At 39.9% G+C, this 23,838-nt stretch overlaps 1 long non-coding RNA gene across 1 annotated transcript in view; it reads left to right on the top strand.

Annotated features, from left to right (window-relative positions):
- The window catches only part of LOC120383952, a 74,692-nt gene that overhangs the window by 49,523 nt on the left and 1,331 nt on the right, over positions 1 to 23,838 (top strand). Inside the window, exons 2-3 of the long non-coding RNA XR_005588567.1 lie at positions 16,774 to 16,836; positions 21,193 to 21,337. This is a non-coding gene — a long non-coding RNA (uncharacterized LOC120383952). The remainder of the gene's footprint in view (positions 1 to 16,773; positions 16,837 to 21,192; positions 21,338 to 23,838) is intronic.

The following is a 23,838-nucleotide window of genomic DNA, read 5'->3' as shown; positions in this document are numbered from 1 at the left end:
CTTCTTTTCTCTTTCTAAGCCTCATGCTAGATAAGAGAAATCTAGTGGGAGGAGGAGGCAGCAAAAGAGGTTTTCATGATTTTATAGAGTTCTTTACTGGAAAAGGAATGAGAGGCACCTAGACCAAAGCTAGTGGAGACTGATGGCCCCAGGAGAACAGGCAGAACCACCCACAGAGATATGACAGAGTTCACCAGGTACAGAGAAAAAGTTTTGTCCACTCTAGCTAAGAGTCTGTGCTTCCCCTCTTAGAGCAGAACACACAGCCCAAGGGGACAGGGTTGGCTAGGTGACTTTAAGTCTTCTTTATGTTCCCTTGATTTTGGATTGGACACACACACCACAATCTTTTCACTGCCAGCACGGCCTCTTTTGTGCCCCTAGGCCCAGATTTGGGAAAGGCTCCTTGAGAGGAAGCCTTATGGCTGACTTTTTTCAATTCTTGCACCCGGGAGTTCTCTCCTAGTCAGGCCTGGGGCTTTTAGAGCCCCTTTATGCCACATATAGAGTCATAGAGTCATAGACTTTAAGGTCAGAAGGGACCATTGTGATCGTCTAGTCTGACATCCTGCACAACACAGGCCACAGAATCTCACCCACCACTCCTGTAATAAACCCTTAACCTATGTCTGAGCTACTGAAGTTCTCAAATCATGGTTTAAAGACTTCAAGGTGCAGAGAATCCTCCAGCAAGTGACCCGTGCCCCACACTGCAGAGGAAGGCGAAAACCCCCCAGGGCCTCAGCCAATCTGCCCTGGAGGAAAATTCCTTTCTGACCCCAAATATGGCGATAGTTAACCCTGAGCATGTGGGCAAGACTCGCCAGCCAGACACCCAGGAAAGAATTCTCTGTAGTAACTCAGATCCCACCTCATCTAACATCCCATCACAGGCCGCTAATAGTCAATGATCAATTAACTGCCAAAATTAGGCTATCCCATCATACCATCCCCTCCATAAACTTATTAAGCTTAGTCCTGAAACTAGATAACACCACGGGGAAAAAAGACCAGAGCATGGCCAAGAATCTCCCTTCTATGTGGAAAAGAAGTCTTCATATGTGGTTGCGGCAGGTAATCTTTGCATGGTCCCAACTATGGAACATTATTATGATGTTCATGCATCCCTGTGCCCAGAAAAAAAAAAATCCGTGGTTGCATTCAACAAAAATGCCTCTCAAACTTCTGTAGTTTGGTGAAATCCCCACTAAGTAGAAATAGGGCAGATGTGTACATAAGAATATAAGAATAGCCCTACTGGGTCAGACCAAAGGTCCATCTAGCCCAGTATCCTGTCTTCTGACAGTGGTCAGTGCCAGGTGCTCCAGAGGGAATGAACAGAACAGGTAATCATCAAGTGATCCATCCCCTGTCACTCTTTCCAAGCTTCTGGAAAACAGAGGCTAAGGACACCATTCCTGCCATCCTGGCTAATACTTCTAACTTCACTGAGAAAAATGCCTATATAACTAAGGCAACTTTGTTCCAACTAAGCGTAACATTTCTAAAAATATTTTTAAAAGTCGATGTACCTTTATGTATGTGTCTATTAGGGAGGAATTAACTGCCTCATTGACAATGAGTCAGACAAGTCACAAAAATTCTGAGACTATCTTGAGAATTAAACTTCCTTAATGTTTATACCTATTATGAATTAAGCTAATAGGTAAGTTGACAGTATACTAAAAAGTTACATAAATTATTCTGGATAAAAGTTTCTATCTATATTTGGGGTCAGGGGAATTATAGTAACTCCGGATGGGACAATAGATTTCCAACAATTAAATTGTGAAGGCTAGGGCAATACAACATATTTCTGCTACTGGCAAAGCACTAGAAAGAAAGTCTATGTCATTTTAAATATTTCAAGTTTGAGGAAGAAATGCGAATTTGGCTACAGAAAAAGAATTCAGCTATCAAGTTCAGTAAAGGACACAGGTAAAATGAATTGTTCTATGTCCTCTTGATATGCATAATTACAAAATAATAATTTTAGTTTATTAAAAATGGAAGTTGTACTATATATGTGATACCTTCAGGAGATCTGGATATTGGGGAGTGGTTGAAATAAGCCCTTGTGTGCTGAATACCTATGAAAAATGACCCTCTAGCCTAGTTCTATAGTAAGAGCCATCACTAAATATACTTTAAAAAATCGGTGTGCCTCTTTGCCATCTGCAAATAAGGTTTGGAATTAGATTTCTAACAAAGTCAAATTCCCAGAACTTCAGATGCCAATCAAGTGAATTGTTCTTGAGAATGCTCAATCCCTTTGCACTTTTACATATAGAAAGTACAAGGTGTAAATATATGTCAAGGTTTTTCAGCATGTCAGAAGAAGTCTAAGTGAATGAAAGTACCTTGGGAGTCATACCATCATGTTTTTCATTTCAGTGATTTGTTACAGCCAAACAACTGTTTTCACACAGTGAGCACAATATATATTATTGAGGCAGAGAAATTAGAGCCTGGAAATACCTGTTGGGGCATTTAATCCACCTGCCAATGCAACATTATTCCCTATTGCTCATTTATCAGTGCTGACATATAGGGCATGTCTACACCACCATCTTAAGTCAACCTATGTTAGGTCCACTTTCAGCCACTGCAGTAATTACTGTGGTGGCTGATGTCCACAGTACCCTCCTTCTGTTGGCGGTGCGTGTCCTCACCAGGAGAGGGAAGTGTGGGGGGCTGAGAGCCAGGGCTCTCAGCTCCACGCAGCACCACACTGGAAGCACAGCTTTTCCCCAGGGCTTCTTGCCTCTGGCAGGCAGATCCATGCCTGGAGTCCGGTTGTCTGCCAAGCTCCTTGTGGGGAGAAGGGAGCTGGGCCCCGGGGGGCAGCAGGATTTCCTAAGGTGAGGGGCAGGGTGGCAGCCCGGCTTGGAGCAGAGATACTGCAGCAATAAATTATTTGAACTATTTGTCTCCCATGATTGTCTTAATACTTTCTTCCCCACCTTCACCACCCATGGAAACCCCTTCTTGAGCTGCTCCACAAGCCCACAACCCATTTCTCATTCAGATCTACTTTGCAATGGCACCTACAAAAAACAGTCAACAAATTATGGCTGGGTAGAGGGGCATTTGGAAATAAAGTATACATACTAAATAAAATAAACAACATAAATATGTTGTATCCTGTTTTCCCCACATTTCATTGTCTGACTTTCAGATTGCAAACTCTCCAGGGCATGGGCTGTCTTACTATAGGTCTATATGGAGTCTAGCACAGTTTCATAAATATTGTAATATAAGTAATAATTTGCACAGATGAAAACATGAACCATACAGGCTACAGAGAGAAAGAGAGAGAAACAATAGGAAAGTTTGGGTCTCACCTGATTGAGCAGGTTGATTGAAATGACTGTTTGAAACAGCAGGAAAAAAATAACAGAAGCAGGAACTGGCAAAGGCATCACACTGGCTTTGCTTCTACAATATATCACCATAACTTTGTCATCAGTACATCCAGTGTGCCTCCGAAATGTAAGAGAGACAGCAACTTGATACTTCTGGATGAGGTAGAAGCCTAGCAAAACTCCCTTCTCTGAAATATATTTCTCAGGGACGGAAGTTCTCATTTCATACATGATTTCCAGCTCACCATGGAGATTATTTTAAATATGTTTTGTACAAAGTTAAGAGGGGGACAACTATTTCTCTCTCTTTTTTTTCTAAGTTCACTGGTGTTGCTGTTTGAGCACATTAGGTTCTGATTTACAGTAATGGTATTGCAATAAATTATTTGAACTATTTGTACCCCAGTATATAACTGAGTTACCAGTACTGCACCTCATCACAAAACTGGAGTAGAAAAACAAACATGACATCTCCATTTTTTTCTTTATACTTTCAACTTTTGGTTTAAACTCCCAAACTCTGACAAATCACAGACAGGGTGATTAATTTTAAAAAGAAGGGGGAATTTCAGGGAATATTTTCTACAAAAAAAAAGAAATGATTTTTTTCCTCTGTTGACACCATTTTAATTGAGGTCACAAATCTCATCTTTTTTATATATGCACCACCAAAGCTGTGCATGGTGTCCGGTCTACAAATCAGACAGGCACCTTTCCTCAAGTTGTCAATCTAAGTTATACAATTATTTTGTGTATATATAACTTTTCTATACAGTGGGTCCAATCAGGAATGGAGTCCATTGTTCCAGGTGCTGTATAAACATTTACACATATACACATACTCAGAAAGTCCATGCTCTAAAAAATTTACATTCTAAGAATTTTTGTATTTTTTTAAATGTACAAAGAGATAAAGTACATGCAAGTATTCTGGTGCTGATCTTTTAAAATGTTATGTATTTTACCTTATGCAACTATTTTTCCATAGTGGTGTAATCAGCTTAAGTGGAGTAACTTGTGTTTTGGCTTGACATGCAGTCTTCAAATCAAATGCCATACCAGCATGTGTCTGTATTATTTGACCTTTAATTATAGATGGAGCCGGTAGCATCTCATTATTAAGGTTGCTCAACACGTCCCTTTATAGGACCCAGTTTTCAGTTGCTTATACCTTTGTCAAACTAACTGTTTGGGCTGACAGTTTTCATATTCTGTTGTCCTCAGATTGGATTGTTTTGGAAAACTTCAGTCAAAGTGATTCACCTATTTCTGAGACTGAGGCTAGGGCGGAAAATGTTGCTTTATACAAATTAAAAAAAAATAAAATTGCATTTTTTTTAAATAAGTTCTAGTGCCTTCCTCACCGCTGCCGCGCGCCGGCCTCCTGGTCGGTCCGGTCCGGTCGTGGTCCTCCGTCCTCGGCAGGCTGCCTGACCGCCTGTTCTCTGCCGGCCTCTGGCCCCCCCCCCGTCCCTCCCCCCCCCGGTGCCGCTATCTATCCCTCCCCTCCCCCCCACGCCCCTATCCCTATCCCCGGCTAGCCCTGCGCTGCCTCAGTAGTGGCTACTCCCCCCACCCTGGGGGGCACTATCCTGGGGCCCACTCATCTCACAGGGCAAGGGGTTGGGACCTGCTGGCGTCCCTACCCCCCCCTCTGCCCCCCTCCCAACCCCCCTACCCCCCGGTTGTTTGCTGGGCCCAGCTGGGCCTGTCCTGGCTAGGCTGGCCTCTCAGCCTCCTCCCAGCCCAGCCCCCTTTCCCCTTCCAGGCCTCCAGCCTCCAGCTAAGCAGCCCAGCCCCTCTCTCTGCAGGCAGGAGACTCTCTCTCCTGGGCTCCCTGCCCTTTATAAGGCCCTGCCTCCTCTCTTTGGGGGCGTGGCCCCCAGCTGCAGCCACTTCCCCAATCAGCCCAGCTCTGTCAGGCCACTTTTAGCGCCTTAAAACCCCGGAGCAGGGTCCACCCTGCTACATGCCTCCATGCTTTGGTGCTGGGCTTTGAAATGTGGGTCGGGGTGGCCTTCATGTCAGTAATGTGCCTTTTGCTGTTCCTGTGAAAATCCATCCACATTTGGCCAAGTTATAAGACAGGAAATTTTCAAATCTGCACATGCTCACTAGAGATTTCTTTGATTTTAACGGCTAAACTCTCCAAAGCTTCCATCACCACTGAACATGCTTGAGCCTCTCACAGCTCCTCCTGCTGACCGAACTGTGCATACTCCATTCCCCACAGAGTGACTGAGCATGCTCCACCCCTTCATAGCTCCTGTGCTGACCAGACTGTGCATGTGCCTTCTTCACAGAGCAACTGTGAAGAAGCTGAACTTTCCCTGTAATTGCTGCTACCAGCTGCTTCAGGTCTGTTTGGGGCCTGGAACTGAGAGCAGGGAGCCCCATGCTGCCACCCACATAACATGGAGGAGGAAACCATCTGATTTAAATGTAGTGAGGACAAAAGTTTGCTCAGGGGAGAGGGAAAAGAGTAGATGGAGGTAAGGAGTCTGGTTAGACTGGGAATGGAAGGGGAGTAAGAAAAACTGGGAGCTGGGGTGAGTCTGGGATTGGCTGGGAAAGGAGAGTGAGTCTGCTGGGTGACCTTAGGCAAGTCACGTCTCTTCTCTGTGCCCATTTCTCTTCCCACCCATTTTCTTGTTTATTTATATTATAAAAGCTCTGCAGGGCAGGGACTCTTCCACATTGTGTGCTTGTATGGCATCTAGCACAATGGTGCCCTGACCTCAGCTGGGGACTCTAAGCACCTCTGACATGTGAAAATGATATCTCAGATACTTTGAGGGTGAGTAACTGGTCCTTTTATCAGATCCCCACAGGCAGACTTACCCCTACATGAAATTCCAATTGATGTCAATGAGTTCCACACAGGTACACAGGTCTGTTCATGTGGATCAGGCCTTCATATATTAACATATGTACTAGGCAATCCATTTTCATAAAAACAAGGCACTGATTTTACAGGTTAGTTGAAACGGAATCACTGTGATATGTAGTTCTTTGGGTATTGTCCCACACACAAAGAGTTTAACCACATCTGTTAAAGTGGTGCTCAACGGACTTGTTCTTCTCTGTTCTTGTAGTGAAGTCATGTTCAGCACTGGTTCAGCTGCACCCCTTGCTAAAATCCACTGTTGGCAACAAGAAATTTCCCAGAGTATATGAGGCTTCAGGGAACCCAGGCAAGCAAGTTTAGCATTTAGTAACAAATAAGGCTTTGTCAATTTAAGGCTAGGGAGACTTAGACAGCAGTGTGGGGACAATTTGAGGACTTGAACATGGAGCTGTGTTTCAGCTACCGCTTCAAGTGTGCATGCTTAGCAGGTGCTTTTGCTGTTTATCCATCCTTGTTGGAGCTAATAACCATTGTGCTGCTTGCAATTTGCTTTTTGTTGAAGGGAGTGGCTGGGATCTCCACATGACAGCAGGCCTACTGGCCCACCCCCCCCTTGGATAAGAAGGCTCCACAGAATTGGGCTCTGCTGTGCACACCACCAAATGTGCTTCTCTCCCCTGAGTAATGGAATGTGCCAGAACTTCTGGAAGGGGACTTTCAGGTCAATTGGGAAGAGAAGGATTTTCTCCATTATTAATAAAAATAGACAAGGAAAGAATACTGCAAAACTATGTCCACCTGCAAAGAAATATCACACTCTAGAAAGCTTTGGAATCTGGAAAAATAAGTATTTATGATTTGTTAGTACCCTAACCACTGGATAAAAGGAGACATCCCCCCAACCTGTACAGAATTCAGGCATCTCCCTCCAGGAAAGGGTTCACAGCTGAGAATCCCAAGTAGAGACAGATGCAAGTCCTGAGAGAGTTAGAGTTTAGGCCACTCCTTTCTCCTCAACATTCCCTATTGACTAGCTTAGGTGGCTCCCCATTCAGTGTGCTGGCTTTTGTGGGTCCCATGCTTAGGCACCTAACTCTCTTCATGGATTGTTTAGGGAGTCTGGGAACCTAACTACGGGCTGTGGATCACACTGGGTTGGAAGGTGCCCCCGAAATAGTAATTCCATAAGTCCTTTAGTGGGTCTAGCCCCAGTGCTTTATTAGTTTCTGTGAAGTAACCAGAACAGTTTTGGGTGTTTAAGAACTATAATAAAAATAGCCACATTTTCAGATTCTAAATGTGTATATATTTGATTCATTTTACTCATGCTTTTTATTTTTTTCAGTTCAAGTGTAAATTGTAAAATTGTAATAATGCAATAGTATCCTAGGAACAATGCTATTCTCTTCAGATAAGTGAAAATAACTTCTTTTTTCCCCTGACCAACTTATATGTTTTTAAAGAAAAAGATATCGGGAAGAAACAGTTAATGGCACAGCACAGAATTAAATGTTTATGCTTTCAAATTATCTGTTCCACCATCAGAAAATTTCACCTTTAGAAGTGTCAAGGACTATAAAATTTGCTAAATATGCATGTAATTGTCAATACAATTGAGGAATTAACTGACATTTCAGATCAATAGGTTTATTAAGAATTATAAACAATTATTAAACAAGAGTCTTGAAAATCTGATTAAAAGATTAAAATTATTCATTGGATCACAGAGAATAATCAAGGGATTTGCAAATATATTTTATAAATTAAAACTACACAAACTAAGTAATACAGAACCTTCATTTACTGTATAAAGGTATTTATGTACGTGCACTGTTTACATGTATTTTTAACCTAAGAAAAACATGTCTGAGAGCATGGTTTTGGATACTAGCTTCACATTAAATGCTCATCAGTCCCCTGAATTAATAGTAATATCTATTTATTTTAAAATAAATAATTTTTCCAAAAGTACAAGACAGTCTACTGTCTTTACTGTGTTTAAATACTCTATGTGGTAAAGACCTTATCCAGTGTCCATTGAAGTCAATGGAAAGACTCTAATTGACTTCAGTTGGGCCATAACCATTTGTATTATGCTTCTCTTTAAACATCTCACTGTAATATTTTCATTTCTGACATATAGAGAAATGCATATGTTATGTGAGGACATGTGAAACAAAAAATCCTCTGCAGGAACTTCTGAAAGATACCTAATAAATAGATGTATTGATAAAATCAGTCACAATGGTTGAAAGGTAGGCTAATGCTTGAATGCAACTTTATGTCACCAATGTTGAAAGCTGTAGGGAGACAAAGATTTGTGACAGATGGTAGGCTTTTAATTGGATCTTGTTCAGGAAATATACATGCTAAGCATCTGTGGTCAAGTCACCAGTTACATAATTGTCAGTGAACAAGCCATCTACAGTAGAAACTGGAAATTTCTTAAGACTTGAAACTGAGCTTTGGTGCTTTTCAGTTTTTAAAGTTATTTTTCTTTTATCAAAATATACTAAACTGGAAACATTATAACAATGTGCCCCTTGATACTGTATTTTATCTTAATACCACATTTTTCACTTACATAAAAGGCTTGCTTTCAGCAAACATGAATCTTGGAACACTGTGGGTCATGATCCTCTATAACTAGCTGAAAGGCTATTGGATTTAGGATATAGTTTTCTATCCAAATTGCTCATTCACTTTAAGGGTGCCTAAAATTCCTCATCTGGGCTGCAAAACAGATTATATGATTTGAAGTTTCCTATATACTATAAAATTAATTCCACTTCTTATATGATAGCCACACATTCATAATGTTACATTGAGATGCATACGGGTCATGCTCAGTTACAGGATGCACTGCAAATCTTGTGCAATATTCCCTTTTAAGGTAGGTGATTTAATATGATATAGACTGAGTTGTTATAATGTAAAATGTCCTGTTTCAAACACAAAGCATACATCTTAGACTACATATATCTGACAAGATGACATTGGAAGCAACACAGTACATATTTAGTAACCATTTAAGATCCTCTTGTTTCTTAAACAATGTTGGTTTTCTTTATAAACAAATCCCATTAACATGCAATATATTTTTTTCCCAAGAATAACATCTTATTACTGAAAATATTTTTAAGTTCATTTTTTGGAAATAAGCATATGAGTAGAGATACTTATGTGTTTAGTGTCCACAAGAATGTGCCCTTAAAATAGATGAAGTGTCTTCCTATTTTTTTTTGTATAGCACCTGGCATAATGGAGCTTTAATCTTAACTTGGGCCTCTGGGCACTTTTATTTTAAAATGAAAATTATAAAGAATAATAAGAAATCCAGGTCTAATAACCAATATGAAGTCAGCAGAAAAGGATATTTTAACGGGGCCAAATTCTTGTCCCATTGAGAATTCAGTAGTGACTTGTAGTTTTAATATCAATGGATATTAAAAGGGACTAGAGATCTTCATGGAATGAAGTATCTTATCCTCCTTTGGTGACTTAGTGTTCTTGAGAGCTGGAGGGAGGATTGCTTTTCTGAACAAATGAAATGTCTACTAAATGCAGATATGTTATATTATTATTTAATATTTATGTCTGCACATACACTAGGATAAAGTCAATGTGCAAAAATAAGAGGCGTCATACTTGCTCTAGAGAATCTAAAATCTAAAATAGACAAATATAGCACAAAACATACAAAACTGTAGAGAAGGGGAAAATGATAACATGAACTATACACCGTTGTGTATGACACTTATGCATATCAGTTTTACAAACTGAGAATGCGGATGTGGCAAAAGGAGATGAACAGATAAGAGAGGAGAAAAAATGAATGTTGAAAAGCATAGAGGGATTTGGACGTGTATGGTGGGAGAAGAAACAGTAAATTAAATAGTAATGAAAGCCAAGAAAAAGAGTGTATTGAGGAGAAGCTGATTCTTGATCACATCAAGAACTGCAGAATGACCAAAGAAGAGAAGTGACCCTCAAACTGGAGAAAGAAGTGGTCCCTAATGATTGTTACAAGGGCAGTTTCAGTAGGATGGAGAGGATGGAAGCCACAGTGCGCAGGATCAAGAAGCAAGTTGCATGAGAAGTCAGTCCACCAGTAATAAAGCACTGAGCTATAAGTAGGATAGGCAGGCTCAGAAAATTAGAGCCAAATGAGAGAGGTTGATGAGGAGAGGAGAGGAGATAATGAATTATGAATAAAAGGAGTTAGGGAGAAAAGAGGCGATGGGGCTGAGAGGACGAGTCCTGGCCATTGAGGCAGACAGAAGTTTAGAAACACTGGATAAAGGAGAACATAGAGTTTGATAAAGACTTCAAAATGACTCCTATCACGGGTTAAGCAGCCTGAATAAAGCAACTGGGAGTCTACAAATAGGCAAAAATATGAAGTGTTTATGGTCATTAGTAATGGTAGGAAATTATCCATATATGTCTGAAACACAGATATGGATAGTCCTTTGAAAGTAATATCCTCAAATACAAATACATCAGTTAAAATATGCATGTGATGATGCAAGCTGTGCTACCCTTACACTGAGCAGAGATGCACCTCCTTTTTAAAAACGAGTTTTTTATTCAAAGATCAGAATAGAGTCCTCAGTTAGGGAACCAGGATTTCAATTTCTCATATTTAAATTGTATACTCTATTCAAATTAGCACTAATTGCTCTCCAGAGAGCTGAAAATGTCCCCTTCTTGATCTGTGTAGCTATTCTATATGCTCTCCTGGGACCACAGGAAATATTGGAGGGATTATACAGCATGCAGTTTAAATGGAGTTAACAAAACAGAAGATGCACACAATTTAGGAATGTTATGCCTATCTCAGAATTGAATTCTCCAGTTGTTTTATATTTAAAGCAAGAGATACAAAACATCTTGATGAAAGAGAACCTGGTATGTGATGTAGTTGATTACATGAGCCAGGTGTTTCTAATGACAGTTGATTTTGTTTACTTTAAAATTTATGAAAAAATGGAAGATAGGCTATCATTTCTCAGTTAAATACAAGAACTATTTCTGAGTCTTTGGCCAAAAACAAAAACAAAACCAGGTCTCTAAAGTTAGGTTCTTTCACAGCCACTCAGAGAATTTAGAGGCACAAATATATCTGAAATTAACCAGAGTTTTGTATTTACATATTTAACTATGTTCTGTAATTCGTGCAGCTGCAGGTACTTCCATGGTAATCTCATTTCAGTTGCATTAAAGATTAGCTTGCCACTGTGGACATAAAGAAATCGGCCAAATTAATGGTTTATACTTTAACAGCTTTATGTCTTTCTCTGAGATGTAAGCACATTCACTTATGTAGAAGCTAATTTTTAAAATATATACAGATTCACTGTTGCTAAAACAAATTAGCAAAAATACCATTATCCTAAAGAAAGGTGACACTGACATATGTGATATGTTAAGCTGCTCAGCTTCAAGAATATACAAAAACATTTTAAATCATAATAAGAGATGACTAGAGTCAGAAAAGTCTAGGAATTAGAAGTTAAAATTGTCATCTTCCAAAAAACAGTGGAAACAAACTAGATCCACAATAAGAAAAAAAATCTAACTGCAGCACTAGTTAAATCCATTTTTTGACCAGCTCCGTTTGTGTAATAATTTAACTTATTTTGTCAAATTCTCAGGGATGGGACTCGAGGGGAGATTCTCAGCTGGTGTAAGTGGTCACAGCTTCACTGAAGTCATGTATATATCTTTGCTGTTCTACTAAAGTTGATGAAGTTAGGGCAATTTATGCTAGATATGGCTCTGTCATCATGTCTTTATTGTTATTGTAAAGCTCTAGGTACATCCCTGGAGTAACATAGAAAACTGTTAATAAAAAGAGAAAAATTCCACAGCAGATCTCAGAACATGTGTAACTATGAAAGACCTTGACCCTCCTGCCTATTTAGTGAGTGGAAACCTTATGATACCCCAGCACCACTTCCATGATGGAGTGAAAGGAAACTCTAGAATAGGAAACATACACAATTTCCTGGCTCTCTGGTGGGTTTTCACAGAGGAAAGGAAGATTTAGCCCTCAAAGAGCTTGTCCTGTTTTATCCACCTTTTCTGTGATGACTCACTTCAGCTGGGGTTCTGTGGGATGCAAGTCAGGTCATAGTGTGGACTAAGATTCTGTTGAAAAGGGCAGAAAATTAAGTGTGCTCAGTTCAGAGCAGGCCCTGCCCCATTTTTTAATGCCAAGTGGTGTTTTGTAAAATGGAAGAGGGGTCAGATTGTCAGAAGTTCCACGTTAGACTCATCGGTCCAAGCTTACCAACAGGACCCAGAATTGCTTGCTAAAGACAAATCAATAGGCTGGATCTTCAACTGGATAAATTGGTGTAGCTTCATAGAAGCACTAGGGGATGGTGAAATCAGTGGATCTATGCCAATTTACTCTAGGGCTGTGGTGGGGTAGACAAACCACACATGAGTTAGGAGAAGGTGAATGGGCTGCTGAAAGCCCTATCAGCCCCAGCCCGAGACACCTGAAGTGAGTACCAGGCTTTGAGGGAGGGGCTAAAAAAGGGAGGTCCTCATTTGCTGCCTGGATTGGAGGGAGAGCAGACCTTGACCCCTGATTGTGGCAGAGAAGATTGTATGGGGCAGGAAGGGGGGAGACTGATGTCTATCAAGGCTTCCCTAAGGTAACAGTTGAGTTTATGTTCCTTCTCTTTATTTTGGACTTTGAAAGGGGTGGGACTGTTATGTGACATAGCTGGATGGCTAAGTGACCTAACCCAGAAGGCTTTGTAGGCTGGGTGGATCAGCTGAAGATCCACAGTGAAATATAGGCAAAGCCACTGCCACACCAATCTGTGCTATAAGGGTGCACACCAACAAGGTGTGTGGCCACCGGACAGAGTTGCAGAGTACTTATTAAGTCCTTACTCTGGCAAAACTCCTACTGACTTCACTGGGAGTCTTGGCTGAGTAAAAGAATGTTGGGATTTGGTCCAGAAAGATTACAGAAGGCAGACTGGTTTGGATTACTAATAATGACTTTCACTGAACTTTCTTTGCTTACACCCGGTGAGACTGGCAAATCAGGTGCCAAGATCCCCATGCCTCATCTGAATACCGATAAACACATAGTGGGAATCTATCTGGTTTACTTGTTTATTAGTGTTGCTATAATAGGTATTAGAGTTATTAAAATGTTCTAAGTCTTTAGGATTTATTAATCCAGGAAGCCACACACAAGCATTCAATCTCATGTATAACATCTGTATTCCATACAGTAAAGCAATATTTGAACATTTGCAGTTGTAAGCCTCTGTGCAAGTCACCAGCTTGGAGAGAATAATTAACTATTGTGAAATACCAGTCTCCAGCAGAGGTGTTATCTCTTGACCTGCAAAGAAGGCTCATCAAGATCAGACAAACTATTGCAAGTCCAAAATCAAAATAGTGTTGCATGTTTGTACTGACAAACCCTCCCATGCATTGACTTCAGTGTGACTTCTTGCAAGACTAAAGAGTAAGGGATTGTAGTCATGTAATTCTCATTTTAGCAGTGTTTTCCTTGCAAATTGTATCATGTTTTCCTCCTTCTCCTCACTTCCATACTTGTGTTGGTCATTCAGAAGAAAGGAGACCCAGTTTAGCCAGGAAATAACTGGCCTGCTTGGAAACAGGTTACAGCCTGACTGGGGATGGAGTCTTTAAGGGGCCAGATGCCTGGGTGTTGGGAATTTCTAGCTCCACTGCTAGTTGAAGGATTTTTTACAGAAACATGTCATGGGCCCACCCACTACTCCAGGATCTATCCCAGGGTGCCTACAACTAGCAATCCATATCTGCTCAGTTTCAGACCATATTGTTGTTTCCCTGGGCTCCATCCTACTCCCCTCCACACTCTGCCATCTCCTTGCCTATCTCTGGGTTTGCCAACAGAGATTCCTCAGCTCCCTGTGTCTACTTTCCCTTCTCAGCCCCTTGTAAGACTCCCAAGTCCAGAGTAGAACCCCATGATTCCTTCTGGTCAGTCTTTTTCCCTCTAGTGCACAGGTTCTTAACCAGAGGTATGTGTACCCCTGGGGGTACACAGAGGTCTTCCAGGGGGTACATCAATTTATCCAAATATTTGCCTAGTTTTACAACAGGCTACATAAAAAGCACTAGCGAAGTCAGTGCAAACTAAAATTTCAAACAGACACTGACTTGTTTATACTGCTCTACATACTGTGCATTGAAATATAAGTACAGTATTTATATTCTAATTGATTTAGTTTATAATTATATGGTAAAAATGAGAAAGTAAGCACTGTGTGCTGTAAGAATGTAAGAAAGTGTGCTGTGACATTTTTGTATTTTTATGTCTGATTTTTTAAGCAAGAAATAAGGTGAAACTCAGGGTATGCAAGAGAAATCAGACTCCTAAAAGGGTACAGTAGTCTGGAAAGGTTGAGAGACACTGCAGTATCTGGAAAAGTTGAGGAGTGACTGCAGACCTCCTCCATGCAGCCACTTTCCGGCTCTTGCTTCCTGGCTGTGTAATCTTTTCCCAGATTCTCCCTCAGCTCAGCTTTATCTTCCAGTAGCCCTGTCAATCCCTGATTCCTCTCCAAGAGCAGTATCTAAGGTTAATTGGCCACTTTGGGCCTGAAATAGCCCACACAGGGCTTGTGTGGGGTGGGCACCCTATCCCTGGCCCTAATTTTATCCACAAGGGTTTTTTTTGCTAAATACTCTGGGAGTTTATAAAATTTATTTGCGAGTCAGAGAGAGGATACCTAGGCTAGCTGCATTTCATGCTGTGTCTCTTCAATTTTTTTGGTAAGACATCCCTCTTGGCAGGGCTTTTTGCTCATATAGGTTTTCTCTCCACGCAGTTTTGGTTGTGTGTGTAAATACAACATAATTGCATATAGGTTACTTAAGAAGTAAGGAAGAATATGAGCTATATAATTAATATCAGTGGCATATCCCTCTGAAGATCATTGTGGCCTGATGTATGATTTTCAGGTGAGATTCTATACCTGATTTGGCTGGCACCTGGTAGGCTGTGGTGTTTATTTCCAAAGAGGATGAAGAACTGATTTGGTTGCAGAAAAATTAAGATTTGATTAGAGGTCATTAGCTATAGACAGAAGCCTGTAACCATATTTATTTGTCAAGAGTCTTATTTTGGGGCATTTGAGGACAACCAAATAAGGGAAAAAGAAATCTACACAAGTTTTATACAGACACCAGAAAAATCAAATGAGAAATTAAATATTTCAGTAGCGAGTACACTTTTTGGTTCAATACTATTTTGCAGTTGTCTGACGTGTCTAATGCAGTGGTGGGAAACCTGAGGCCTGCAGGCCACACACAGCTAGTCAGGGTAATCTACTGGCGGGCCGCGAGATAGTGTTTACATTGACCATCCGCAGGCACAGCCGCCCGAAGCTCCCAGTGGCCGCAGTTTGCTATTCCTGGCCAATGGGAGCTTCAAGAAGCAGAGGCCAGCAAGTCTCTGCGGCCTGCCAGTGGATTACCCTGATTGGCCGCATTCGGCCCGCGGGCTGCCGGTTGCCCACCACTGGTCTAAAGTGTTTTTCATTCTTCTTTGACAGTAGGAACAAAAACAATGAGGAGTCCTTGTGGCACCTTAGAGACTAAAAAATTTATTTGGGCATAAGCTTTTGTGAGCTAAAACCCACTTCATCAGATGCATGGAGTGGAAAATACAGTAGGCAGGTATTCATACACAGCACAAGAAAAGATGGGAGTTGCCTTGTGCTGTGTATTTACACCTGCCTACTGTATTCCATGCATCTGATGAAGTGGGTTTTAGCCCACAAAAGTTTATGCCCAAATAATTTGTTAGTCGTAGTTTTTGCTGATACAGACTAAACGGCTACCACTCTGAAATTTGACAGTAGGGTTATTAATGAATGGTTGATAAATTTTTCAAGGCTCATTGATTTCATTTTTTTGAAGTTTATTTTGAGAATTTTTTGGATTTTTATGGAGAGGTCCAAAAATTAGGGGAGGGGGAATTTCAGGGCTTTCTCTCTGTATATACCATATACAGGTAGCATATTCTGTAATGAGTAATCTCTTTGTAATGTTACCCGATGCGCTTTAATACAGGACTGTTTCAAACAGCACTAAGTTCAAGCATACTAGGGATCATTTAGTGTGCACCAACAGTGTCTACTCAGATTGATTAATGTGCACAACATATTAGTGCGCTTTACAAATCACACCCTTGTAGTCTGCATTACTGCCCCTTGTAGACAAGCCCCTAGATGCACGTAACTATTTCTAGTGAGTTGTGGTGTATATTGGATAAACATACTTAATTTATTTTGTATCAAGGATATTTTATTGGTATTTAACAGTTCAGAATCAAAAAATCAGAAGCCCTATAAATAATCAATGTTCTTATTTTCATTTGCTAGTCTTTATCATATTGACTGGTACACTAGGACTGTTTATTTTTAATATGGGAGACAAGCTAATGGACAAGAAAAGCAAATGTTAGTATTCTACTTTTGCCATCTGTTTAATGCCTAGTGACTGTAAAAACAATCTCTATGATTTTCTTAGCTCATATGACATTTGTGAGCTAGGGAACATGAATAGCTCTTCTGGAAACCACTTGATCTGAGGGTAAGTGTGTGTTTCTGGGATTGAAATAGTTATATAGACATTCATTTGGTTAATTAATGTATTTACATTTTAAAACCACAAAGAAATATTGATGAAGCAAAAACCATGAAACTATTGCTATATTGCATGCTTCATGAAAATAATCGAAATGTTCATCTGCAAAATATTTTGTTTTATAAGGTTTGCGTAGGTCAAATATTTATGAAAATAGGAGATAGAATTCCTATTTTTATGTGGAGAGATTGATTCTTTCACCTCAGGCATCACTCCTTCATTAAAAAAAGATTTATCTGTATTCCCAAGTGCCCTTTTTCTGTTGTTTTGTTGTATAACATCACACAGAAGCTGCTGGAATATTTAGAAAAAGTTTTACCCTATGAAAATAGTTTAAAAAATAGACAATGAATTTTACACCTTATCCTTTAAGAAGAACTTCCCAAATTAAGGATTTGTAAGCTATTTATGGTTATAGGTAAGGTGTACATTTCAGTACATTCAACAATGTAAGTTTTTGAAGAATATCCAGGGAACTCATTAAAGGCCATGACCTTGAGTAAAGTTTATTTAGCCTGGAGGTTATTGAAATAATGCAGTGGGTTTTTTGGAGTTGATGGTATGACTGCAGAATATTAAATACTTTTTTGAAAAAGATTTTCTTGCCACAGTACTTCTATATGTAATTCTACAGGGATTAGCTTCCTCTACACGGCTCTTCTTCCAAATACACTGTCTTTCATTCACTGCAAAAACAGAATAAGATTATGGAATACATAACACAGAGAACTGTACAAAACTAACTGATGTCTTATATTATGTGTGAACTAAGTGCTATTCACACTCACCCTTATAAAGCCATAAAGGAAAAAATAGATATGATGAGAAGGAAAGCAGGAACCAAATGTCTCAGATTCGCTGGGAGTTTAAGGGATGAAATCTAGGAGAATGCATCACACAAACAATTGTCACAATATTCAGTTGCAGCAGAACTGAGAATGTGAATGTTTTCCACCCCAAAACTGTTTCAAACAAAAAACACATGGTAAGCACTCCGCAAGCCCTCTGTGACAGAAGCCATGAAGAAAGATTGTAGAGCCTGGTGTGTGGGGGTGGGGGAGGGAGGGAACAGAGAGAGAGAGGGTTTGAACATTTCTCTGTGTGTTGTATATCCCAATTATTTCCAAACTCTGTTACAAATTATATTAATTAAAAACAAAGCTCTCTTTCAGTTAGCAAACTTTTCATGAATTGTGCTAATCTTCTTCAGATATATATTTTCAAACTGTTTGATTTGACTCTTAAATTTGTGCGGTGTGGTTGTTTAGCTAAATCACACAATGTTTCTGTTCCCCAGTTGGGTAACTGAAATATCTTAAGAGTAGAATAGCAAATAGTGAACAATAGGGCTGTTGATTAATCACAGTTAACTCACACGATTAACTAAAAAAATTAATCACGATTAAGAAAAATTGTGATTATTTGCATTTTTAAACAATACAATACAAATTGAAATGTATTAAATATTTTTGGATGTTTATCTACATTTAAAAATATATTGATTTCTATTACAAAACAGAATACAAAATGTACAGTGCTCACTTTCTATTATTATATTTATTACAAATATTTGCACTGTAAAAATGATAAACAAAAGAAATAGTATTTTTCAATTCACCTCATACAAGTACTGTAATGCAATCTCTTTATCGTGAAAGTGTAACTTACAAATGTGGACTTTTTTATTACATAAATGCACTCAAAAACAACAATGTAAATCTTTAGAGCTTATATGTTCACTCAGTCCTACTTCTTTTTCAGCCAATCGCTAAGACAAACAAGTTTGTTTACATTTATGGGAGATACTGCTGCCTGCTTCTTATTTACAATATCACCTAAAAATGATAACAGGTGTTTGCATGGCACATTTGTAGCCAGCGTTGCAAGGTATTTACATGACAGATATGTTAAACTTGCATATTTCCCTTCATGCTTCGGCCAATATTACAGAGGACATGCTTCCATGCTGATGACAACGTATTAATTACATTTGTGACTGAATTCCATTGGGGAGAATTGTGTGTCTCCTGTTCTGTTTTATCTGAATTCTGCCATATATTTCATGTTATAGCAGTCTCTGATAATGACCCGGTATTTGTTTGTATTATGAACATTTTCACAGCAGAATTGACAAAACACAAAGAAGGTACCAATGTCAGATTTCTAAAAATAGCTACAGCACTCGACCCAAGGTTTAAGAATCTGAAGTGCCATCCAAAATCTGAGAGAGACGAGGTATGGAGCATGCTTTCAGAAGTCTTAAAAGAGCAACACTCTGATGCAGAACCTACAGAACCCACACCACCAAAAAAGAAAATCAACCTTCTGCTGTTGGCATCTGACTCAGATGATGAAAGTGAACATGCATTGGTGCGCACTGCTTTGTATTGTGGTTGAAGCATGAAGGGACAAATGAATCTTTAGATAATTTGGCAGGTAAATATCTTGTGATGCTGGCTACAACAGTATCATGTGAACGCCTGTTCTCACTTTCAGATGACATTGTAAACAAGAAGCGGGAAGCATTATCTCCTGCAAATTGTAACCAAACTTGTTTGTCTGGATGATTGGCTGAAGTAGGACTGAGTGGATTTGTAGGCTCTACATTTTTCCATTGTTATTTTTGAATGCATTTTTTTATACTTAATTCTACATTTGTAAATTCAACTTTCATGATAAGGAGATTGCACTATAGTACTGGTATTAGATGAATTGAAAAATACTATTCCTTTTGTTTTTTACAGTGCAAATATTTGTAATAAAAATAAATATAAAGTGAGCACTGTACACTTTGTATTCTGTGTTGTAATTGAAATCAAGATATTTGAAAATGTAGAAAACGTTCAAAAATATTTAAATAAATGGTATTCTATTATTGTTTAACAGTGTGATTAATCTCGATTATTTTTTTAATCGTGTGATTAATCACAATTAATATTTTAATTGCTTGACAGCCGCAACAGTGAATAATGCAAATTTAGATATTGATTTTCAAATGACAAGTCACACAGACTAAAATTCATGAACCTTTCACATTTTCACAGACACCCCTGATATGCACAGATATTCCTGAGACACACTTGCCATAGACATACTTGTGAGCAAAAAACAAAACAAACAAAAATCACGCAAAGCTGATCTACCTTTGTTGTTGTTGTTGTTTGTTTATACAGATTGTGAGCATTGTACTTTTGGACAAAGTTACTTGGAGCTCAACAACCTGATGGGTAAAGCACCTCTTTTGCACCCACACTCTACAAGGTGGAGGTGTGGCCAGCCATTCTGATGAACCTCTTTCTCTCTATTTCCATAAGCTCTTTTCTAAAGCAAAGTGCCAAATGTGCCTCAAAAACCAATATGCAAAAGTGATGGTAACCTCATCCCATCAAAATTAACCAATTAAAACTAACATGTAGAGGTTCCATTTCTGAATGTTTGCTCCCACTTTAGAGGCCTCTGCTGTGTTGCTAAAACAATTTTGTGATCTTGTTAGGATCCTTGAAACAAACTTAAAATAATTTTTTTAGTTTAAATACATTCCATTTCTGCCAGCCTGTTTGAAATGCAGTTGATGCTTATTTTATATTTTTTTAGATACCATTTTTTCCAGATGACCATCACCTTCTGCTGCCTTTTACCCACTTTTCACAATTCAAAACTCCAACCCAGGCCTCAGGAGTGTCTTACATCACTCAAGAGCCACAGTTTCAACGAATGAAAGAAGGACATTAGTGAGGCTCAAAGACAGTCTGATCCAATCCCCCCCAAAACAGAAGAATGGAGGATACAGTTAAAGTACGGAGAAATGGGAGGAATGATAAGACTTCCAATGCTGAGTTGACTTGGAGAGATGTTCAAGGCAGATTATCTTTACTTGGATGAGGGGAATATGGGTTTTCAAGAGGATCACCGTCATTCTCCTTGCCATTTTCATGTAGCGAGATAACCCGATAAGAGAAACGTCTATATGTAGCTGTACCAGTATACTTTGACCACTTATTAAAATCCAGCCTGAAGCATGAATCGGTTAGAGGGATGCCAGAAGATCTTTGTATAACAGAGTGTGGCTTTTTTTTTTTTTGGAACACAGGAATACAATGCTACTAAATTGAAATAATCCTGTGAAGCAAAACATCTGTACAATAGACTTTATTTTCCTCTCACTTCATGTATGTTTTATACAAGTGTACCTCTAATGATCTCATTTGACTGACTCCGGTTTCACAGTCAAAAAGTTGTGAGAAGCCCTTATTTTCTTGTTTCAGCCTGCATTTAAGTTAACACTTTTGTTCTTTTTTGCAGCACACATTGACTCAGAATCTCCCACTTTGTTCTAGATTATATTTAATAGGCCAGGAGGCCATAGCAATTTTCTACAGTTACTTTTATTACCTCAATTTGCATATCATCATTCACTGAACTGTGAAAGCATCATCATGATGCTCAGGTAAGCAGCAGATGAAAAATCATGATGAACCATAGATAAGATCTGGAATCAGATCACCTTTCTTCGATCTCCTTACTGTAATTACAACATGTCACTGTCCTGAAATTGGGTAACTGGGGAGCCATACCATTTTGTACCATCTTAATGTGAAAATAAGGTTTCCTACTACTTGGCGTTATAGTATCTGATAAAAAAGCACACACCAATATACCAGTGCAGTAGGTGGCAGAAGAGGCTCAGGAGCACATTCTGCTGGAGCTGTTCCATTTGTGAATAGTACTGATCAGAGACAGTGTCCTAATCATAGAATCATAGAATATCAGGGTTGGAAGGGACCTTGGGAGGTCATCTAGTTCAACTCCCTGCTCAAAGCAGGACCAATCCCCAACTAAATCATCCCAGCCAGAGCTTTGTCAAGCCTGCCCTTAAAAACCTCTAAGGAAGGAGATTCCACCACCACCCTAGGTAATCCATTCCAGTGCTTCACCACCCTCCTAGTGAAACAGTGTTGCCTAATAGCCAACCTAGAACTCCCACACTGCAACTTGAGACCATTGCTCCTTGTTCTGTCATCAGGTACCACTGAGACATGAAATTAATAGGCAGCAGGTTTAAAACAAATAAAAGGAAGTTCTTCTTCACGCAGCGCACAGTCAACTTGTGGAACTTCTTACCTGAGGAGGTTGTGAAGGCTAGGACTATAACAATGTTTAAAGGGGGTTGGATAAATTCATGGTGGCTAAGTCCATAAATGGCTATTAGCCAGGATGGGTAAGAATGGTGTCCCTAGCCTCTGTTCGTCAGAGGATGGAGATGGATGGCAGGAGAGAGATCACTTGATCATTGCCTGTTAGGTTCACTCCCTCTGGGGCACCTGGCATTGGCCACTGTCGGTAGACAGATACTGGGCTAGATGGACCTTTGGTCTGACCCGGTACGGCCTTTCTTATGTTCTTATGAGAACAGTTTAGATCCATCCTCTTTGGAACCTTCTTTCAGGTAGTTGAAAGCAGCTATCAAATCCCCCCTCGTTCTTCTCTTTTCAGACTAAATAATCCCAGTTCCCTCAGCCTCTCCTCATAAGTCATGTGCTCCAGCCCCCTAATCATTTTTGTTGGCCTCTGCTCGACTCTTTCCAATTTTTCCACATTCTTCTTGTAGTGTGAGGCCCAAAACTGGACACAGTACTCCAGAGGAGGCCTCACCAATGCCAAATAGAGGGGAATGATCACATCCAAAAACAACAAGAAGAAAATTCCTAACCTGAAACTTTTCAGTTTACAAATGCCATCCCAATACCTCTTTGAAGTTGTGGTTCAGCCCTCAGGCTCTTCATTTTCCTCTTTGGGTTACACTCCCTGAAGGAAAAAAAATTACAGATAGCTCCAGTGTGGGGTGCTTTTCAGACCATTGAAAAACACAGTCCATACCTCAACATGCTTTAATGTAAAAAAGATCAAAGAGGATCAACATATATACAAAGTGTTCAGGTGAGTGACTGGCACCACTCTTGTTAGTGCTATTTATTTTCTTTTATATATAAATATATAAAATGATCCCATTGTTAGTTCTTGATCTAACTCTCATTAACCAGGCTCTCTTCTTTCATCCTTCCCACACTTCCCTACCAAAGCTTTGCCTCTTTCCTCTGCACAAATCCCAGTACCAAAGAGATTAGATACTTAGGGCTAGTCTACATTTACCTGCCGGGTCGACGCGGTGAGTTCGACTTCTCAGAGTTCGAACTATCATGTCTAATCTAGACGCGATAGTTCGAACTCCCCGCGCGCTCCGGTCGACTCCGGTACTCCACCACTGCAAACGGCAGTGGCGGAGTCGACCTTGGAGCCGCGGACTTCGATCCCGCGGCGTCTGGACGGGTGAGTAGTTCAAACTAGGGTACTTCGAGTTCAGCTACTCTATTCACGTAGCTGAACTTGCGTACCCTAGTTCGACCCCCGCCCTTAGTGTAGACCTGCCCTCAGAAATGTCACTCCTGACATCACAAGAGACATCATATGGGGTTGTATTTCCTGCCGGCTCCTCCACAGCTGCAGGCTCAGTCTCTGAGCTTCTGGCGCCTTGCCCCATCCTAGAGAGATGTGACTGCTGCCCCAGAGTCTACCTATCTAATGTAACTAATTTCATTTGACTCTGAAAATTTTGGAGTTCGAGGTTAGCTCATGTTTTGCGTTACTGAGGAATAGAATAGGGACTTGCTATCAGTTTTCATATAGCAGAATGTTGAGGCAGAATAGCAGTGAGATTATTCAGCAATCACCTAAAACTCAGCCAAGCGTAGGCTTGTAAGTCAGAAGCAAAGTTTTTTCCCTCTCCCTCTCTCCCCATCCATCCCCTCCTCCCATCCCTGCAAATTATTCTCAGAGCACAAAATCAAATGAAGGAAACATTTTATGCAAAGTACATGTGTCCTTGGGAGAGACAGATGTTTCTGAAGGATCTTTACCCATCTGTAAATAATTCAATTTTGAATGTGGTAG

This window comes from Mauremys reevesii, linkage group 1 (assembly GCF_016161935.1).
Source record: "Mauremys reevesii isolate NIE-2019 linkage group 1, ASM1616193v1, whole genome shotgun sequence".
NCBI lineage: Eukaryota > Metazoa > Chordata > Testudines > Geoemydidae > Mauremys > Mauremys reevesii.
Note: the sequence above shows the minus strand (reverse complement) of the source record. Positions and strands in the feature narration are given on the sequence as shown.